The sequence below is a fragment of the Leptonychotes weddellii genome, chromosome 3, assembly GCF_054177405.1.
Source record: "Leptonychotes weddellii isolate Sample4059 chromosome 3, ASM5417740v2, whole genome shotgun sequence".
NCBI lineage: Eukaryota > Metazoa > Chordata > Mammalia > Carnivora > Phocidae > Leptonychotes > Leptonychotes weddellii.
In genome coordinates this window covers 57,479,304-57,492,325 of record NC_138371.1, presented here as the reverse complement: position 1 = coordinate 57,492,325, position 13,022 = coordinate 57,479,304, and positions in this window count along the sequence as shown.

Below are 13,022 nucleotides of genomic sequence, written 5' to 3'. Positions count from 1 at the left end.
TTGGGTGACATGTGATCTTCGGAAGGGGAATAAGATGAGATGTGTGTTCATTATCTATAATTAATCCCCAACAATTCCACCCCCATCTGCCATAAAGCCCAAAAGTCCCCCATGTGATGAGATTTCCCATTTTACTCTAGTTGAAGTCTCCTGGAGGGATCCATATGGAGGCAAATTGCTTTTGCAATGGAAACTGCTTAGGCAGCAAGAGGAACAGCTTCTCACAGCCTTGGAGAAAATGCCTCCCTTTAATAATGATGGAAAAGACTCTTCTGCTTCCAATTTATTTGCCAAACGTAAGTGGAATTGAGCTCATTTGACTCATTGTTAATATATCCATATATTCAAAATGTCTACATCTCCATATTCAGGAGAAAAATGTCAATATCATGAGCTTTCACGATGAAAAAATCAAGACAAGCAACTTGAGAAACTGTCCAATCAAACATACATTTGTAAAGAAAAGCGAAGTAATTTATTATTGCCGAAACTAGCTCTCAAGACGAGTGTTGAATCCCCTTCTTCTGACAAACTATTGATTGGACATCTGCCTTGGAATGTTAAATTGGTGCCTTCTTTAGACCTATTTCAGTATAACAGAAGGGAGATTTTAAAAAATACATTATAAGATGCCCTTGAAAGTTTTATTTCTAAATGCTTTATATTTATTTACAATCTGTAAATAAATTCAAGATCCAATTGGTACATACATACACAAAAAACCTTGCCATAAGAGAAAGTCAAAGACTTGGTTTTAAAATGTGCCTCATCTCTTAAGTATTATAAAATGGTATATTCTAACACTCTTCAGTGAACTTTGTACAATGATGGAAATGTTCTATATCTGTGCTGTCTAATATGGTAGCCACTAACCACATGTGGCTCTTGGGATCTTGAAATGCAGCTAATGTAATTGAGGAGCTGCATTTTAAAATTTTATTTACTTTTAATTAATATAAATCTAAATAGTCATGTGTGTCTAGTGGCTACTGACGGATCAAATTGCATAGTGCTTTTCCCTAAAAAAAAAAAAAAGTATTTTTTATATTGTCACCTGTCCACCATCCTGTGTGAGACAACATGAAGGGTATTAACTGCTTTATTTTACATGAAGAAAGTGAAGCATCAGTGATTTGCTCATATAACATGGACGAGGTACGTTCACCCCAGCCCAAAGATCTTTAATTAACCAGTGGATGTTATTTGCCAGATGAAAATAATACTAGTTACTGTTAACAAGGTCTAAGACATGTATGGTGACAGGAAAATCCCACTGTGAAATTTACATATTAAAAAAAATCAACTTGTGTGGTAACTGACACTAAACATTTCTGGGGCTGGGAGGACCAGAGTGTGTCTTTAGAAAGTGAGCAGTAGACTCTGCTGCATTTCCCCCAGGGAGACCCCCTGCAGATCTAAGATGCTCTCTGTGCACAGCATCTTCTCTCTCTGTCCTGCAAGCTCGAGCCACCCTGGTCTCCCTGGACTCTTAGCTCTCTGTTGCCTCAGATCCGGGGCTCTAGGTTCCCTCTCCCTGCACTGCGTCCTAGAACCCTCGAAGGGCCACAGAGTTGGGTAGAGTTTTACCCACTATTCATGACCACACTCTGGAAGTTTGGATGACCTTCTGACCAAGTTTTCCTGCTTGTCTGGGTCTACCGCACCTGTATGCTGCACACCGGAACTTCCGTGTGTATTCGGAAACTGGTCAAAATAGGATCCCTAGCGTCCAGTTGCACCTGTGGATTTTGCCCTCGTTGAATGGCTGTCCTGGCCATTCTGGAAATTGCAAACAGCTTTCTGGATGAATATGTGGACCTCAGGGCTGCCAAGAAACCAAGGTGCAGTTTTAGATTTTTCCTCCTCCCTTACCTTTAATGTTTTCTGATGGTGATTTCACACTGAGAGTAATGTGGTGCCGCTTGTTAATTAAAAAAAAAAAAAAGACTTCTTTTTTTCTTGAAAAGAATTGTTAGCAGCAGGAGAGGTCTACAAGAAGCAACAATTTCAGAAACTTCTGCCAAATGACAGCGACTTATGGGGAAATTCTAGGAATTAGAAATGCTTCCCTTAAGCTGTGCAAAGGACAAGTGTGGTCTCCATCAAATTTGAGGCTGGTTTGGGGTAGAGTACTAATTACTGTCTTTGCTAGTCTTTGATGGAGATCACAGTAATGACTTGGGAGGAATCACATCTCATTTCTTTTGGCAGCACAGAAGTGATTGCTCTCAGGGATGGAGAAAATTCAAAGACTGAGGTTATCAAGGTTAGCGTAAAGCCGCTTAATTATTTTCTGTTTTGAATTTTTTAATTTCTTATAATTTTTTTTCCTCTAACATTTTGCCATGTGATACTGAAAAGGAATCTGTCCTCAGCTCAGAAACCGTGATTATTTCCCCCCAAAAGCACTACGTTCAGAAGGAGTTGCTGGGATGGGGAAAGGTAATGAGCAAAGGGCGGCAGCTGTGGTTCTGCCGGGTGGGGTTCGGGACACAGATCAGGGCCCAGCAAGAGGAGCGTTCGCTCAGGCAGGACCTCGGCCTGGTTCCAGGGCTGGCTCAGGGGAGACCAGAGACCATTTCCCTGGGACAATCTGCATACTCTGCAGGAGCAGCAAGCCGTATGTGTGCCTGGAAAATAAAGCCAGAACTCATTAAGATGAAGAGCTTCTTTCCTCCGCTAGCTGTCACCTGCCCATGCACATCACTTGGGCCAATCACACTCTAACTTCTGTCCAAGGAACTGACTTCTCCCTGGATTCACTGTGTGTCTTATGAACAGCAGTGGCCAGATTGTCATCCTTGCTCACACATTCTGCCATTAACGGGGGGTTTTCTAAAGGTGGCCGTTGCATTTACATATCACTGCCTTTCCTAGACACCAGCCTTGCCCTCAAGCTCAATAATTCCACGTTAAAAGCATCTGGTCCTTGAGATTCCTTTTTCTACAGGATCACTCCAAACTCTGCCTTTTTACAATTTTTTGAATGAGAGAAATAGTAGAGGTGTTGCTATTCTTCTATATGAAGATTGCACGGACTTAAAAAAAAGGGAAAGTAAGTATTCCTGTCTGACTTTGTGAGATTTTATTGTGCATCTCATTCTCTTAGCTTCGAAATGTTGATACTCTGCTCATGTTGGCCAATCGAGAGGCAGTGTCACACATCCCTATGTGGATCCCAAAGGGGATCAGAACACAGCAGGAGAGGTGCCAGAAAATTCTAAGACAGATAGATGTATGAAAGACTTTGAGGAGTTTGGCAACAAGCTCCCGGACTGGAGTCATTGGACCTGCATTCTAGGCTAGTCTAATGGGTTTCTGCATCTAACCACTGTGATGGTGGGAGGCCAGTTAATGTTGGAGGCCTCAGTTGAGTAATTTCTCCAGTAAGGGACTTAAAATGGGCTTAAAATGGAAGGTTCATGTGCATTCCAGCTCTGACATTCTGCAACCCTGAGGGTCTCATTCAATCAAATCAGAAGAAGAGCCAGAGCATATTAAATTTTACTTATATGCAAGGAAAAAGGCTGTAAATTCTAAAAATCACTCCATTTTTAATTTGCTACTTTAATAAAAAATTTTAGATTTATGTAACCCATTTCAATCTTTAAAACATTCTATTCCAATTAGAATCCGATTTTTATAGCTATGGAAAGAGATGCATGGGAACCCCTTCCTCAACAACCTAATGAGGAACCTTTCCTTGCAGGTAGAGATAATAAAGGGGTATACATACTAACAGGCTGAGTGAGAAGGAGGGAAGAGAAGGGAAGGAGAAGGGAAGTTTGCTTTGTGGCAGAGAGATTGGAGGTGCTTAACCAACTGTGCCACGTGGAGAAAGTGACTAGAAGCTTGGAAGAGCATTTTAGTAGGTTTGTTGTGGACTAGTTATGGATCTCCCAAAGATGTAAAAACAAAATTTACTTCTTAACTCTTTATGGCTATCGAAATGTGCTTCTTGAATGTGACACAAATTCTAACACCAAATTATATGGTGCCAAGATTTTTGAGGACTGCCCGTGCTAAATGAAAATTAGAGATCTCATTCCAAATTGCTTCTAAGATCTTCTGCAGCTCAAACAGGACCCCTCCTGTCCATGCTTCTATTTCCTCTTGAATCTCCCTGGGTGCCTACCTGACAAATACTTTATGTGCTAGAGGTGCAAGGATGAGTTCAACATAGGCCTGTGGGCTTGGAAGAATTAGGTTGAGACTCTAACCAGCTACAGATTCGATGGTAACATTATTCCCCACCTCTTCCAACCCTCTGTGGTTCAAGTCCATTCTCTTTTTGCATCACTTTCTTTTCAACTCCGGCAATATTGTGCCGGTAGAATCTGATCATTCCCAGACTAACCACAATTTCGTATGTGAGATGAGCCATGGTGTGTGGCTTCTGACCAGATGACCACAGCATGCCTGCTCTGCCTCCAGGAGGGAAGAAGTGAGGAAGCAAGCAGCTTTCTTCAACCCAGGCTTTATTCCAGAAGGAACAGCCTCCAAAGAGACTCGAGCTTGTATTTCACTAATCATCACAGTATCATCTGGCCTCCCCTAGCCTCAAGGGAGTCTGGAAAAGTAAAGACTTGACTTTACAGCCTCTGTAACAGAGGCCAGCAAAGGAAAGTGATGTAGAATTGGGGGTCAAGCCAGCCAGCCTACGATAGCCACCAGAACAACTTCTCGCATATTTAACGGTAAATACAACTTAGGGCGGCATCCCTTACCGCAGCCTGCTAACTGGTTTCACGATAACATACAAAAACTATGAGGGCAAAAGACTTTTTAAAATTATGAAATGCTTTGTGAATGTTATCATGGGGTAGATTTAAATGATTAATTGGATTTTCATCTTCCAAGAACTTTTATTAAAACATCGCTCATCTCTTCGTTTGATTCCGTACTTGGTGTATTAGGAATACGTACTCTGGACAAATCAATTCAGAGTAGTTTCTTTCTTTCCTGTAATCATTCATAATAATTTTAGGCACTTGTTCTGGGTCACCTTGGATGAACATTTCCCTTTCTATCGCCAGTCATTCTGTTGTTCTCAAATTTATCCTTCAGTATCCGAGAGTAGGAGCTGTACCTGAATCATACAAAGGAGGGAACTGCCAATTCACCAGCCGTGCATTCTTCTTCTTTTTTCTCCTGCACATTCGGTCTTCGTGCTGCTTTATTGGGTTGAGTAGTTGCATCTAGACAGCTTCATGCCAATCACGTGTACCCTGATTACTCATTATGAGCCTTAGGATACCAGACATCTCGCTAATGAGCACATTATAATGCTGGCCAGTGTTAATTAGATGATAATCATGTGCACTGCTTTATTTACAGTCTATCCATTTAAATTAATTGGGCATTTAATTGAACACAGTGTGAAAGAAATTGGAATTGGGTTTTCAAGTTTATTTAAGTTATTTTCACCTCCCGTCTCTTATAGGCAGGTGAGATTATTCACTTGATCTGGAAATTTAGAGCAAATACAAATGGACTAAATGCTTATTTTATAATGATACACACGCATATGTAAATTTATCTCAAGATGTGTTTGGAAACAGCAACCAAATTTGCAATTTTTTAATCTCCACTAACATACTTATGTGACCTGATTACAGAAAGATTCTGCATGCATAAGCGATATTAATAAATCCAACTCTTAGTTGGAAATATGAGGTGGGATCCTAAACCAACCTGATGGGAATGTTCTGGTATTTTCTTAGGATAGGAAATTTATATTTAATTCATGAATAAATATGTGGCAAACTATACCTAATTATGATCCTATGTATTTTCCTCTTTCAGGACACAATATCAAAATATCCCAGGGTTTACATTTTTAAGTGAGTGTATAATTGCCAAAAACTGCATGCATGAATGCACTACTAAATTCAAAGTGTCCTTTCATTGAAATAATTTCCTAAGAGCATATGTAGAGTACACCCAGAGTAACTATATGGAAAAAAGTTTCTCGACAAAATCATGCTCAAATAATAGCATATCCGATTTGTGGTCATCCACTCTCGTGCAATTTTGAGATGTATCAAATGACTCAAGATCTCTTCTCTAAATAAGGTGGGAAACACGCTGCTCCAGTTGTTTATAAGAATTGTTCATAGAAAAAAAAAACCCATAAACGGTTCTTCTAAATTAATTGAAAGAAAACATGTCTTGGGAAGAGAACTCAAGGGGATTAGATCAAATGGCAGTTTTTGCAGTTATATTGTGTTACATTAAACAATCTTAGTTTTCTCTCTTTGTTAACTCAAACAGGTAAATCAAGTAAAATAAATGATGTAAAGAATTTCAATCACTCTGATAAGGGTCAATATGATTCTGTTTGTAACTTCTGACATCAGAATGTTTGATTCTGCTAGGTCTTATCATAATGCTAGTTAGTCCAAATGAGTCATGATCTTTAACTGAAACAAGTTTTACCAAGTTTCCAGGTATGGTATAAGAACATGTTCCAAGGGAGAAGCTGGGCTCATGTTTTTGTAAGACTCAAATCATGTAGGATCAATGGAGGCCCAAACCAGGAAATTCATGAAACTGGATATTCTAACCCTGTCTTTCCAATATAGTAGCTTCAGTCACATGTAGCTAGCAGGAACGTGACAAGTGACTAGTCAGAGCTGGGCTGTGCTGTAAGTATAAATACACATCTGATTTTGAATATTTAATATGATGAAGGAAACTATCTTATTAATAATTTTTATCCTGATTACATGTATTAATAATGTTTTGTATATATTGTGTTAAATAAGATATATTATTAACATTAATTTCACCTGTTTCTTTTTTCCTTACTGTGACTAGAAAATTTAAAATTACTGATGTAGTTTGCATTAGTGACTCATATTTTTATTGGAAGACACTGCTCTAACTTAATGGGTTAGTTGTCTTGGTGCTGACAAATTATTGACTACTTGTAAAAATTTAAAATGATTATTCAACCATGATGTATTGAGCTATCACTTTATACCAAGTACTGAGTAAATTACTGGGGATATTAGGAACCAAACACAGTCCCAGTCCTCAAGGACCACAGACATTTAGTATGTGCAGGGAGCTTTGTCCACGTAGAGGACAAATGGCTGGAAATAAAAGCTGCCAAAATTTTGGTAGAAATCTTTCCAGATATCTCTTTATGCATACAGGTACATATAAGCTCATAAACACAGACACATATACACACATAACAGATGTGTGAGGTGTGTGTGTTTGTATACCTGTGTGTGTGTGTGTGTGTGTGTGTGTGTGTGTATGGATAGAGGGAGGGAGAGAGAGATGGACAGAGCATCATACCACCCATAATGATCAGAAACTCACTTCTACACAACATATAATGGACATCATTCCACAAAAACGATATAGGTCAATATCATCATTTTGTTGGCTTCATGGTAAACATCACTATATATAGGTGTCTCAACTAATTTTAGCTTTTCCCCATCCTCTTTTTTTGAGCTTTTAGATTATTTCCAAGTTATTCTGAGTAACACAGGAAGAGAGAACCATGCTCACTTTTGTGATTAGAAATTTAGCATGCACTATGAGAACTGGGATTCCTGGTGAATCTATTTTGGACTCCCCTTTTCCTGTGATGTGTCTTTCAAATCCAGTTTCGGTATCTACTGTTTTAAATATTGTGCCTCTGTGCTATATTTTTTCTCCTTTTGTTTTAACTTTTTAACTTTATTTTTAAATTTAAGATATACATGTACATAAATCTTTCAGTTGCTTCTTTTGGTATTTACGTTCATCTTTTTAAAAAACTTATTTTTTCTAAATTCATTGAGATATAATTGACATAAAAGATTATATTTACCTTTGTCTCTTTTTTTTTTTTTAAAGATTTTATTTATTTATTTGACAGAGAGAGAGACACAGCGAGAGAGGGAACACAAGCAGGGGGAATGGGAGAGGGAGAAGCAGGCTTCCCGCCAAGCAGGGAGCCCGATGGGGGGCTTGATCCCAGGACTCTGGGATCATGACCTGAGCCAAAGGCAGATGCTTAACGACTGAGCCACCCAGGCGCCCCTTACCTTTATCTCTTAAAGCAATATGTTTTATTGACATTTGTTTAAATTTTTTAAGTTTAATTGTTAAATTTAATTTTTAAATTTAATTAAATTTTTTAAATTTAATTTAAACAAACTGACATTTGTTTAAATTTGTTTAAATTTTTAAGTGTTTAATTTCTACCAGGGAATATGAGGAATACACCCATACCCAAGGAATATGAGGAATACACACAGATCCTCATGGTAGAAGCTATGCAAGCTTCCCCACACCTTTTTTCTCCCTTTCCATAACCTGTCTCTAATTTGGGTTTAGATCAGCATTCAGCATTTACATTGATATGGCTTTGTAAATAACATTCTTGGGTGGGTCATGTAGTGTAATATAAATATATTTCCTTTCATGTATAAGTTTTCTTTTACTCCAGAGTTAATAGCTAATAATCTTCTCTCTCTTTCACTCTCTCTCTGTCTCTCTCTCTGTCTTTCTGCATTGCTAACTCATCAGCAAACTCTGCCAGGGGGAATGTCACCATAGTCTAGCAGCATCACATTTTTCCCTAGACACATCCCTTGTGGAACCTCATTTCCTTGTTTCAGTCAGGCTTGGCTGCTCACTGTGTCTCCAGCAAACCGGGTTCCTGGGATTTCCCTTCCTAATCATCCTGGATATTCCCATCACCTCATTCTTTTTTTTTTTTAAGATTTTATTTATTTATTCAAGAGAGAGAGAAGGAGAGAGTGAGGGAGAGGCAGAGGCAGAGGGAGACGCAGACTCCCCAGTCAGCAGGGAGACTCAATCCCAGGACCCTGAGATCATGACCTGAGCCAAAGGCAAATGCTTAACCAACTGAGCCACCCAGGCACCCCCCCATCACCTCATTCTTGAGTTAGATCACCTGTTTCCTAGGTCCCATATCTTCCTCTTTCTTCATTTATTTTAGGGAAAGCCTCCTGTGGCTTCCTGAGAAAAGATGTATGGGGAGGGAAAGTTTTGAAACCTTACATGACTGAGAGTTTCTTTAGGCTTCTTTCACTCCTGAGAAGAGTTTTCTGGATATGGAATTCTAGAATGGAAATAATTTTCCCTCAGAATTTTGAAGGCAAATCTTTACATCTTCTGACTTTTAGTGTTATTGTCAAGAGATTCTATGTCATTATGATTCTTTATTATATGTAACATGTTCCGCCCTCTCCTGGAAAATTTGAGTATCTTCTTTTCCCAGTTTTCTAAGATTGCCTAATAGTGTGCCCACAGAGGATCTTTACTTATTTATTATATTCGACACTTGTTGAACCCATTCAAGTTGAAAGTTTATATTCTCCAGTTATAGGAAATACCTTTGGACCATTTAATAATTTACTCCCCTCTAGTCTTTCTTTCTGGAACTGCAATTAGCTAATTATTATACCTCCTGGGTTGTTCCTCTAAAATTTTTCTTTTTCTTTTTTTCTACTTTTTGGCTCTATATTTTTGTCTTACCTTCAGGGAAATTTCCCCAACTTTGTCTTCCAATCCTTCAATTATTCTTTCTCCTATAAACTTTTATTATTTGGGGTTATAGCATGAACCCATCCTGAAAACATTAGAAACTATAGAAAGACTTGAGATAAGTGTCAGATAGAACAGAGAAAGCAAGTACCCCCATTATCTGAGAAACATTAATAATGTAAAATTGCAGAGACCAAATCTTTGCTAGTGACATAGGATGTGGGATAGATAGGGAAACATTGGCGCTCCCTGGTGTTGTAAAATAAATTTGCAACTTTATTTATTCTATATTTTTAAGGTTATAATCCTTTACCTTGTCACTGAGCCTCAAAAAACAATTGTTTTCCCACATTATTTCAAACCCTCTGTTGTCAACCTTATCCCGCTCATCAATAACTTTCAAGTACCTTATTTGAAAAATGACTCTTGTTCATTCATTTTTCACACCTCACACATTGCACTCCAGGAAACTGACAGCCTCCCAGCACGAAGCTTATGTTCTTCTTTGAAATGCGCACTTCCACAAACGGATTTTGTTCTCCTTTCTTCAATATTACAGGATGAGCCCATGCATACTGCAAAATTTAATTCCTTCTTGCAGGCATCTTTATTCTGCAATGTACTTGTCCCTGCCATTTTTCATGACTTAACTAAAGTACTGTCCTCCACCCTCTCCCTCCCTGACTTGGCAACCATCAGTTCTTCTGACCTACCTAGTTACCTTGCTAAACCACCTTTATGGTTATTTACCAGGAAACACTGGACAGACACATAAATAATATACCTCATTATACAACAGCTCAAGCTTAATTTGTAGGCAGAATTTCACTTGTTGGCCATGGGAAGAAAACATATATACATCAAGTGCATTTGGGAAAGAGATAGAGCAGGAAGACATCTTGAGGGCAGGACGACTTGATAGGAACTGCTACTGAATTTTTCACTTCAGTTGTCAAGAGCTCTTTTTTTGTATTTTATTTGTATGTTCATTTTTGTGAACTCTTGTTTTTATTTAAATAGATGGGAATATCTTCTCATCTCATTATGTGAATTTATTGGCATTCTTTGACTGTTTTCCAAATCTTTGCATTGGCTCTGTTACCTCTAATATCATTGTTCTGGGCATTCTATTGTTGTCATTTTGTTTTTTGTGTTAAAATATTTCCTTAATGCCTGGTGATTCTTGACAATCTATTCCTATGGAAGAGTGAGACACTGAAAAGCCAATGGGTATGTGTTTTTGGCAGGCGGGCTTCAAGGTAGAGTAATCTGGTTGGGGAGTTTCTGTGGAGGATCTCTGCCCCTGATAGTCTCTTTTCTATAGTCTCTTTTATACCTCATTATTCCTCATTATGCCTCATTAAAAGATAGTCTCTTTTCTTTTAACTGGATTAGCCAGTTTCCCCAGAGGCTACTCCTAAAATCTCCTGCCAGAGGAGGAGGGAGCTGGAATTTTTTTTTTCTGTTCAGATACCGCTTTATATTCAATCCCCTTGTCTTTAGCCACCCCTTCAAATGTGACTTGGGTCTCTAAGTGCATGTTTCTCAGTGAGCTTCCCCAATTCTTTTGCTAGAATTAGAGAAGGGCAGCCATCCTGCTGCAGGAGGGGTGTGTACTTCTGTTTCCATACAGGCAACCAATGCGGAGGGTGGTGACAAGGATTAAAGGCCTGGGATAGAGTCTTTGTCCCAGGTTGCTGTCCTTTGTCTCTCCAGTCTATTCATGAAATGAAGACAGTGCCTTTTATTTTGTTGTAGCTTCATATAGTGTTATACAAAAAAAGCCACACTGGCAGATTGTAGTGCAGTAAAAGTTGACTCTACCACCCACCTACTACACCCTGAATCTATAAATCCACACTCCTAACTGGTAAGTCCCTGCAAATACTTGCCCCTTTCTGCCTTTCTCAGCCTGAGAGCCCTCCTTTTCCTGTCCCCATCCTTAGAGATGAATGAATCTGCTTTCACTTGCAAGAAAACTTTAGTCAAGAAATAGTTGGTTGTCAGTCCTCCTGTTCTTTTCACATATGACCTTGGTCCAGCTTGATAAACAGGCATTGAGTCCCTATTGTAAGTGCACTAGGCTCTGTGTACACTGAAGTTTCAAAAATTCGAAGGATAGTCTTCTGCCTTGAGGAATTCAAAGTCTCATTCACTCTGTGACCTCTTGTTGATTCCCATGTAGTAACTGGGACTGGCTTCTGCATGGAGAAAGCCACTGGGTAATGGCTGAGCACCTGCTTGACATTGGATTCACTCACACTAACCCTAGTTTCTTTCATTTTCTATATACAGATTTTTAAAACTAAGATATTATTGAAGGTCATTAGAAATTAGCTTGGATCCCAGTGTATGACAATGTCTGTAAAAGTAAAATATTATCACTTCTCCTTAAAGAAAAAAAAAAACCCCACGGCCCTCCTGTAATTGGCGCCTCATCTGTGCACGACGTTCTTGAGTCAGCTCAGCTGATGGGGGCTCCTGTGGTGACGAGTTTGTAGTAGGCTCCTTTCTGGTCCATCAGTTCTTCATGGGTCCCCTTTTCAATCACTTTCCCCTGTGACATGACAGCAATGATATCTGAGTTTTGGATGGTAGACAAACGATGAGCAATGACAATGCAGGTCCGACCTTCTCTGGCTTTGTCCAGGGCGGCCTGCACCATCTGCAAAGAGAAGGTGGAAAGCTGATGCAAAGACACACGTTTGTTCCTTGGCCCAACATTGCAAGAATTCTGCTGAGCGCTACTTGAGTAACATTGTGATAAACAGGGGTTAAACCCAAAGGTTTGACAGGAGGGCAAGGATGACACACGTATTTGCTGACTGCAATGCATCAGTGATTTCAATTGCGTTCTACAAGCTGAGAAATTTCAGTGAAGCAAGAATGAAGCAAACTGGAGGTCACTATGTAATTTTACAATACTTGATGGTCTAGTTGGCAAAAATGAAGCCAAGGAGACCGTGTAAGATAGCAGTTAAGTGGTCATTACTGATACTGTTCTTCATTGAGGACATTTTAGTTCTCTCCAAAATGGATCCTGATTTTTAAGGAGTTAATTGTAAATGGTAAATTTCGTAATTCTGTTTTGCCCAATTGCATTTGCGTTCATGCAAGCTGCACATTAGGTACCACCTCTTACTTTGTGTTGTATGCTATCTACCTGCTCTGCTGTGTAACTTTGAAATTATAAAATATGAAATGCCTTACAGATGACCTAGATTACTTTATTTCACTTAAGAAAGCTAATTACTTACCCTTGAAAAAGTGTCACCTAGCTTAGACAGTCTTCAAAACAATTCTTATTTTAGGGCGCCTGCGTGGCTCAGTTGGTTAAGCGACTGCCTTCGGCTCAGGTCATGATCCTGGAGTCCCTGGATCGAGTCCCGCATCGGGCTCCCTGCTCAGCAGGGAGTCTGCTTCTCCCTCTGCCCCTCCCCCCTCTCATGTGCTTGCTCTCTCTCATTCTCTCTCTCAAATAAATAAATAAAATCTTTTAAAAAAAA